Genomic DNA, 9,668 nt, shown 5'->3' on the forward strand with positions numbered 1-9,668 from the left:
CTTCCAATCCTTTGCTAGGTAAGCTTCTCAGCAACAATCTCAACTCTATCTACTTCCACTGTATTCTACTTTTTAAATTTCTTTTGTTATCTGAGAATTTGCTAATTACTTTTTTTGATTTGAAGATATATCACTTATTGTTGTTAACGTAAATAAATATTGTCCAACAGAATTCTAAATGCCATTATACATGTTTCCACACCCGGCACTAACCATAGCATGTATTTTATGACTATATCAGTTTTGTTTTAGGTGTGATATACAAATGTTAGATTTGTGAATGTTAAATTTCTGATGGAATAGAGTGAGAAGAATTAATGGTGAAATCTGTAGTTTATGTGTGAGTTAATTAGTAAAGAATATGAGAACAACAGTGTAATGAAAGTAAACAGAGTTGAGTATCTTTGAATGAGGATATCCAAGATCAAGGAGATTCTAGCTCAAGGAAAGAGGCTCAGGTTGCATATTAAAGGTTCGGGACAGGGCCTCCCCTGGTGGCGCAGCGGTTGAGCGCTGGGTTGCGAGGTTATCCGCAGCCTCTGCAGCACCAGTTTGATCCCCGGCCACCAGCGAGGGTCCCACCAAAAAAAAAAAAAAAAGGTTTGGGACAATTCTAAAGACTAGGGAGAGTATTGAGAACTCAGGGAGATTTTTGGAGGCTCAGGGAGACTATTAGAGGCTCAGGGACAGCATCAGAGATTCAGGGAGAGTATTGGTTAGGGATTGAAAGTGCTCCAGAGTCAGTGGATAAAGATGAAAAATAGTTGCCTGAGGAGGCATTTCTCTGGGTCTCCCATGAGTGATTTCTACTGGTCCCTTTATTAAAACCATCCCTTATTAGCTAAACAGCTATCCTGCCACCATGTCTTGTCTCCATCTTTTTCCTCAAGAACTATCCTTCCAATTAGCTTTCCCAGCTCTCTAATTGAGGCCCACCATCTTCCATATCATGTCTCGCATCCATCCTCAGTTGGGTTTAGGCCATATAGTTTGGGGTACTGAGATATGAGAAGAGTATCTTTAACCTGAACTCCTGAGTTTGTAATTCTCCACCTTGAACAAATCCTATAGGTCAAACATCTTTATCTGGGATAGCAATTAGTGAAAAAGATTAGAATCATAGCAAAAATGAAGATGGTGATGATAATAAGAGTAATATTTATTGAGCCACTATTTTATACCAGGCATTGTCACCAGCATGAATCAACTCTTTCAGTTTTCACAATAACACAGAGGTAGGTGATGTTATCTTCATTTGCAGGTGAGGTAAATGAGGCACAGAACTTTTAAGCCACACAGACTTACAGCTAAAATATTGTGGGGAATATTGAAGAAAAGAATTACAAGTCAACCATAAAGTTAACAAGAAAGAATATTGAATTATATTTTTGACAAAGTGGGACTGATTTTTCAGGGTAACTTTACTCCAACTGCTCTTACCTGTCGACTTCCATGTGGTATTGGTAGAAATGTGCACTATCAGGCTCAGAATTTTTTTTTTCTCAGAGAGTTTTTTTCCCCTAAGAAAGACACTGCTACTGCCCAAGTAGAGTGCTCAAAATGAAATGCTGAAAAGTGTTTAGGGGCTCAGTTCAATATCCAAAACACAAGACGCCTTAGCAACGGATGAATAAAATTGAGTCTACTTATTTGAGACAGGTCAATCCCTTACCTTAATTTGGGAAACCCAGCAAGTAAGGCTGGTAGACAGAAAGTATTTTTAAGATCAATAAACTATTTAACCCAGGCATTCAAAATCACTGGGGGAAAAGTCATCAAAACACCAAAGCCAGTGAAATACCTACTCCAGAAACAGAGCTAATATAAACAGTAGGTTAAATATTGATGATTTGATAGTGGTTTCTCCACCACATTTTTCAAGGAAATAAAAAACTGTTTAAAGGTGGGAAGATAGAAGACTACTATCAGCTCTTACTAGCTGAAGCTGGAAATACTGCCATTTGGACACTGCTCATGAGACATGCACTGTCATATTAAAACCCTGACCTAAATTTAGTAGTTTAAAAAGATCTAAGTCTCTACTCCAACCCATTTCCAAATGCCAGACCAGAACTTGTTTCTCAGACCCTTTTCATCTTCAAGAAAGCCCTGAGAAGTTTTTATAAAAATAAGGACACAAAGGTCAGAAAGTTAAAACACAGTGTGCAGTCTCTCCTCCTTCCTAAAATGGCCATGTAGTTATAAGCTATGAAGATGAAAGTGTTAAAATTCTGCACTGTTTAAGAACACCAGTTGACCTTTAAATATGCTGGTTTGGATCCAATCACCTTTCAACAAGCATGAAATCTGGCACAGGGCGTACTAACACACACCAATTATTTTCATAGTGTACATAACTAGGACCACAGCGTCCTGTTTAAAAAAAATAAATAAATGTTCATTTTCCAAAAGCCAGACTCAAAGGCTGAGTGTCTCTGTTGATAAGATGGACCTTTGGTAATTATCTCCAAAAATGCCGTTGGAAAAAGCATTTCCTCAGAAAAGCCCAGTTCCTCATATTACAGAATTTAAGTTCTGTAATATGAAATGGTTTTCCCCAACTTTTAATGCATCAAATGTTAAAATAGCTGGAAAATAATTAATTACTATGCTCAGTTAAGAAATCTGCATGCCATGTGTAAGAGAAAAAGTTTCTATTATAATGCAACGTCACTACATAAAAGAAGAAGTATCCCTTCCCACCGAAAGGGTGAAATTCTGAATCCTACTTTGAGCAAATGCATTAAAATCCAGAGATTTAAAACCAATTATTGAGTGTCTACTCCCTGAAATGATTATTTGCTCTTCGAAAGTAACTCCCATGAGGTTCTTGTAAGTGGTGATATTTCCCTGTGTCTTCAAAATAGCATGCAGTTTACAACCATTCTGTCATGGGCTTTTTACGAACATATGCATGACTGTTTTGGTGCAACAGCAGACAGAGGAGTCCTCCCTGGAGGACTATACCTTGCCATCAGGTAGCCTCTGATTAAATGCAAGCCCATGAAGACTGTGTTCTTTTCACATCTTTTGTTCCCTATCTCCACGTCCCTGCTGTGTCTCATCATGCCCCATCTCCGTCAGTTAGTTATAAGGAATAGTAACCCCATACCAGGACAATATTCCAGCCTGCATGTGTGCTTCAGACTGCAACTTCTGCCTTCCCAAATCTCAAAATCCTCAAAATTTCACCATCTGGCCCCAGGAAGAGATCTCTGCTTGCCGCGCCCATGTTTACCAGCTTCTCCTTACCACAGTATTTAATTATCCCTCATTCCCTCCTTGCCATCTTAGGAAAAAAAGACCATCAGGATCTCACCACTATGTGGGCAGTGGCCCTGGGCCGCCATCCAGATCGTCACCCACCCAACCACTTCTGCTTTAGGGCTGAGGAGAGAAGCACTTGATTCAGAAAGAGAAGGCACAGTTCTACGTGGGTGCTGCACACAGACCGTGTCAGGAAAACATCTGCTAGCCTGAGGCCCTAGCACAGAGGCTGATTGGAATTTACTGTCTATAAGGACAACATGGTCACATCCTCTGAAATCAAAGGCTCCCTTAGGGAGGCCTGGCAGAGCAGAGTCATTCCATCGGAACGCCAGACAAGACAGGCAGCCAGGCTTCCATGGAGTCCCACCCCCACTGCCCTGACACTCACTCCGTCTTAAGAAGCAGAACTCCCCACCAGCTTCTAAGCAGTCACTCATTTCAATCACTTTTTCCTACCTCCAGGTCTGATTCAGTATTAAAGTGCAGTTACTCATCATCAACCCCAACTCACCACTGATTCTCCAAGCCATTGGCTCGCCAAGATTTGAGGAGATGGAGAAATGAAGGTAGCTTTTTGCTACCATCCTCGGCTCAAGTGCCAGGAGGAAAACCTGAGGCCAAAGTGTGACCTGCCCCTAGGCCTCTATTCACCTTTTTAAATCATTGTCTGAAAATCTGTGACACAAAAAGAGACCTGGAGCTCTATAGGCTTGAGGAATTGCACACAAATATTTAGTCCACATTTTCTATTTTATTAATCAGGTACACAATTCTATGTGGGATAAGATCTGTTTAGGCTTCCCAAGCCCAGCCACCATTTCCTGTCCATTCTCTTGGCATCCTGTAAACCACAACCTCCTTCAGAAAAGCAATGTGGAGCTGGAAAAAGCAAGCACCAGAGCCCCGAGGACAGAGGGCTGAGGCTTCAATCTCAGCTTTGTTGTTAACTGAGTGACTTAAGTCCCGTCACCACAAATCACTGAAACCTGCTTCACTTTCCTTAAAACGGGTCCTGCTTCACTTTCCTTAAGACCACCTCATGAGGTGCTGTGAAGGAAGTAAGTGAGATTCTAAAACTGAACACAATTTTGAATATAAACAGAGGAAAGGGGAGGGGGAGAGGGAAGCTGAGAAGATTATACCTCCCTCACCCTTTCATGGCAGCAGGGAAAATAAAATATTCAGACAGGAAAGCTAAAGAAGATAATGCAAAATAGAATATTCAGAGGAACTGCCAAAGGGAAAAGTCACTGTTAATCTCCAAATCTGGTCATAAACTCACTCTGAGCAGCCGGTTTTGAACCTCTGAGGGCCTGGAGCTCTGCACTAAAGTGCTAGGACTGACCTGCAGGAAAAGAACAAAATGCTTTTCCTCCTTTCCTTCCCTGCAGGATAAAGACAGAGCAGCTGAAGGACGAACTTTGGGAGTGGGGTGAGCAAACACCTCAGACCATGAACTTACTTTATCCCCTTGGCAGATCAACTTCAGGAGAAAATTCCAGCTTTGCATTTTCTGCTTGGTCCCACTCAAATGGGAAGTTCTGCTCAGAGGCCCGAAATAGAAAACAGGAAGTCAAAGGAACTGATTTTCCTAACTCCCGAGTGTAGGCCACTGCTCTTGTTAAGAATGAGAATTACGTGAAGGTGTAAAACTCCTTTCTGAAAGGAGGCTCTGTGGCAGTTGTGTACAGAAAATATTCTACTCCGGGGAAGAAAAGAACAAGCCATCAGCTTCTTTCCTTAATAAAGGAGGGAAACAGAGTTGGATGGCAGTGAAGTCAAGGCTACGCTGGGTGTTACGGTCAGAACCAAACTGCTGCCGACAATAATAAAGTGCTCCACCCCCTTTGATGCTCGAACACTGTTCTCTGAGCTGCTTCTCTAAAGACACTGTTCTGGAAGAAAGTTCTATTAAAGTGACTCCTCTCCAAACTTCCTCATAATTGTTCATAGTATCACTATTTCTTAGCATCCCATGATTGAAACTTTCAAGTTGAAATGCCTCATAAGTGTCCTTTTAGTCAGTTTCTCTCATATACCCCCAGTTTCATCTCATTTGTATCAGGCATAAATTCAGCTCCATTCCCTGTTGCCCAACCTTCCCAGTCTCACATCACTCCCTTGCCTCTGCTCCCTAGAACCCGCGGCTCAGATCTACATGGCTCACAAGTGGTCTCCCTATACCTACCTAGCGTAGGGAAATCATTCTAGAAAGTGCCTCAGTCTGGGTGCTAGATGGAATGGAAGACCCTATTTTAAGTCAGCTTTTTTCACTAAATGGTTGTGTGAATCTGAGCAAATTATGAAACCTCTCTGCCTTAGGTTTCCTTATTTGTGGATGGAGACAGTAACAACTACCTACAGAGTTATTATGGATTCCATAGGCTAACACAGGCAAAGTGGTCAACACAGGTTTCAGTAAGAGTAATTAATGCCTACAAGAGGCTGGCTACATTCTGGGCTCTGCTCTGAGAGCTGTACATGTGCAGGTAGCATCATGATCCTCATTCTGCAGAAGAGGAATTGAGGCAAGAGAAAGTGAAGTCACTCAAACCACATAATGAATCAGTAGAAGAGCCAGCCTTGGACGTAAGCAGCCTGACTCCAGAGTCTGCACACTCAACTTCTTGCTCTCCCACCTCCCATTTAGGCTGCTTCCTCTTCCCTTCAGCTCTCACTGGCTAACCCAGCCCACAAGCCCACCATTGTCTTCTCTCTCCACACAGACTTGTCTCCATTTTCCAATCTCCCTAGGTGCTATTCCCCCTTAATCTCACCTGATGTCTTGAAAGGAACAGTTACTGCATTTTCTCTGTACTCAAGTATACCAACTTATCTTGCCCTGGCTATACATCAGATTGTAATTGTTCTCAGTTCTCTCTCTAATCTATTTCGAGAAACTACACTAGAAAAATAGGCCACATCCCCAAATCCAGCAAGTCCCGAAGGAAACATGTTATTTCCACCAGTACCCCTGCTGCCATTATCAAGCTAACTCTCCTGACTGCCTTTCACAAATCCAAAGAGCATTTACCAAGCATCTGCCATATTCATTCAGTAGATGAAGATTACATGGCTCCTCGAGGCGCTCACAGTCTAATAGGGAGATCAATGTTTTTCTTAAAATTTAAGTAAATTGTAATAAATACCAAACTCTTGCTATTGATGGCGTCACTGTCTTTGGCTCTTCTTGCCCTTGCATATCCCATGTCCTCACTTGCTGAGGCTGTCACGCTCCACTTTCCTTTCCAGCCCTGCAGCCACTCCATGGTGTCCTTGTACCTACCTTGCTCCTGAACTATTGCAGTCTCTTCCCAATTTATTTTTCTAACTTGTTCTTCTGTCCTTCACAACGAACTAACTCTTGGTGCCAAAGACCCCTTGCTGTCACTTCTTATTTATTTATGTATTTATTTTATTTGTTTTTTGTTTGTTTTGTTTATACATGTACTGGGTACAGTCAGAAGCGAGGGATGGTGAAAGAATTCACCAGAGCCAGAGTGGGGAGCAGAGTAGGCAGAAGGACCGAAGTACACTGCTGAGGGGAGCAGTGGGCGGCAGGAGAGGTCTGCGCGCCATGCGGGACCCTCCTCCGGTGGCCAGGGAGCAGCCGGGGATCGAACCGGCGCCACAGAGGCTGCGGGCAGCTTCGCAACCCAGCGCTCAACTGCTGTGCCACCGGGGAGGCCCCCTTGCTGTCACTTCTTTATTTGAAAACCATAAAACCTACCTCCCCGGTGGCACAGCAGATTGAGCAGCACTGTGAAGCTGTGTGCAGCCTCTGCAGCATAGGTTTGATTCCCGGTCGGCCAGGGAGATACCCACATGGCGTGGCAGACCTCTCCTGTATCGCCCACTGCTTCCCTCAGCAGTGCTTTCGGTCTGTCTGCCTGTTCTGCTCCCAGCTCTGTCTCTGGTGAATCGTCTCACCCTCCTGCACCTCTGGCCTGTACCCCAGCTCTTGTATAAATAAATAAATAATCTAAAAAAAAAAAAAAACCCTGAACAGGCAGTGCTACCTATGAACACAACTAATTTTTATCCTTGCTTTGCTCCAGTCTCTTCGACATATGTATACTTCACCTAACATACCACCCCTGAGAGAGACTTCTTGCAGTTCTCCAAAAATGATTCACCTTCCTATTTCCTCTTGTTTCCTTTGCACACACTGTACTCCCACTCTAATAGCTCATTTTTCTCTCTGAAATTCAGATGTTCCTCCAAGGTTCAGGTCAAGTCACCTCCTCCAGGAAGACTTCTCTCATTCTCCCACAAATTGTCATAATTCTGATTTGATTTACTTGAGTCATCCATATGTATCTCCTTTAGCTACTTTGATTCTATCCTGCATTGCAGTCATTTGTATGTCTTATCTTATGGTCCTTGAGTCTTTCTATTTAAATTTATAACAGCACTTTGTTCAAACACATAGCAGATTGCCTCAAGCATAACATGTGCTGAGAAAATAACGAATCTAATCTTTATTGATTGTGTATAATATAGTGGGTGAAATATCTTAGGAGGATCCAAAAAGAAACCCAAGTGTTTTCTTCTTTGTTATCATCTAATCATTTATATAACAAAACTTTTTTTCATCCTTAGGCAATATGTTGTACACCAGATATACAAAAGTAAAGACACAGAATCCTACACGCAACAAACACACATTTTTTTTTTATCAGATTGGCAAATAATACAAATAATAATATACATACAAAATAATATGAATTAAAAACTTACAGCAATTCTACTGCCAATCAGGTGTGTGACCTTGAGCAGATAACTTTCTCTGAGAGAGAAATGTTGTTAAGTATAAAAGGAAAACTCATAGGCAATCTATGAATGTTAATAGATGGCACTTCCATGCTGGGAAGAACTAATGTATTTGCAAGAATTATTAATGTTAATTAATTCTAGAGAACTCATGTAAACAGTAACTAGAGAAAGGTAAAAACCAACCACTGAAATTAACAATGAGAAAATATGAAATATAAGTGCTTCACCAGCACCAATAAATATATAAGCGAGTGAAATTCAAAGCCATGAAATAAATGGAGGGTACGTGTACCCACCAGTGCATCAAGTTTACTGTGAGATACCCCTCCTCCACCAAACCCTTTACAATGAAAGTTATATCACCCTCCAAGTTTCATGATACAAAGTATTTAAAAATTAAAATCAGAATCATGTGTTGGTACCAGAAAGAAAGACAATGGCTCCCAAATAAACAGAACTTGCCTTATAATACAATTGAAGACATTTGTTTTTAAATAATGACTCAATGCAGGCCTCCCTGGTGGTGCAGGGGTTAAAGACAGCCCTATAAAGCTATCACCTGCCACTGCAGCACAAGTTCGATCCCCAGCCAGCCAGGGAGCTACCCACATGGTGCAGCAGACCTCTCGTATTTCACCTGCTGCTCCCCTCAGCAGTGTATTTCAGCAGATCTGCCTGTTCTGCTCCCCATTCTCTCAGGTGAATCCTCTCACCTACCCCACAACTCTGGCCTATACCCCAATTCTTGTATGCATAAATAAATAAATCTTTTAAAAAATGACTCAATGCAAGGAATAGTTATCACTTATATAATCATAGGAAAGTGAACCATAGAGGCAAATGCAGACAACACTCACCCAAGTTCTCTCCAGGTTAAAAGGAGTCTTGATAGCAGGTTTCAAGTTTAACATCTCTTGACCATGATATCCCTAAGATAGAAGTAAATGCCCACTTTATCCCAGCATAAAACATACAGATGATCTAATGGAATCCTCTAGTTCTGATTCTGTGTTCATCAAGTCTAGTTAATGATGGACTTTCTATGAGGTCTATATATTGAGATAGAGTATGATAGTCAAACTGGTAAGTATTTTGGTTTCTGGAATAATTGTCTTTGTCACCAGAAATGGTCATGACACATCACTCTCATTAGCTGATTAATATAAGTGCTTACCTAGGAAACAGATGCTTCACCTCATCACAAGGTGATGCCTTGTCATTTGGCTCACGAAATCAAGTTGCAGGGACCTGAAAGGCTGAGGTCTAAATCTTGGACCTTAGACAATATTGCTGCAAAGACACCTTGCAGGGGCTCCAGAAAAACAGCCAGATGTCCTTCTCTGAGAGCCTTCCACATCACATACCCCATGTACCTTTTTTCCAGACTCTTCTCCTTGGTATTTAAATATAAAATGTCCTGCTCTTTATGTGTCCTGGAGCCTAATGGGAAACTATATCCTGGTAGACATAAATGATGCTCTTCTCTGGCCTCCCAAATTCTACCTCTAGTATTTACCACATGATATTGGAAATGTAGGGTACAAATCAACCTCCCTTTCTGATGTGGGCAAGGATTTCTTTTTACTCATTGCTGTATCTCCTATATCTGCCACATTGATAGT

The 9,668-nt window shown here is 41.7% G+C and overlaps 1 protein-coding gene across 1 annotated transcript in view; it reads right to left on the reverse strand.

Annotated features, from left to right (window-relative positions):
• LOC119260264 (cAMP-specific 3',5'-cyclic phosphodiesterase 4D-like) overlaps positions 1-8,949 on the reverse strand; it is a 445,519-nt gene extending 436,570 nt beyond the window's left edge. Inside the window, exon 1 of the mRNA XM_054687951.1 lies at positions 8,904-8,949. The gene's annotated coding sequence lies outside the window, so the exon portion shown is untranslated. The remainder of the gene's footprint in view (positions 1-8,903) is intronic.
• Positions 8,950-9,668: the final 719 nt, after the last annotated feature.

This window comes from Talpa occidentalis, unplaced genomic scaffold (genome assembly GCF_014898055.3).
Source record: "Talpa occidentalis isolate TD23 unplaced genomic scaffold, MPIMG_talOcc4v2.1 talOcc4.6, whole genome shotgun sequence".
Lineage (NCBI taxonomy): Eukaryota > Metazoa > Chordata > Mammalia > Eulipotyphla > Talpidae > Talpa > Talpa occidentalis.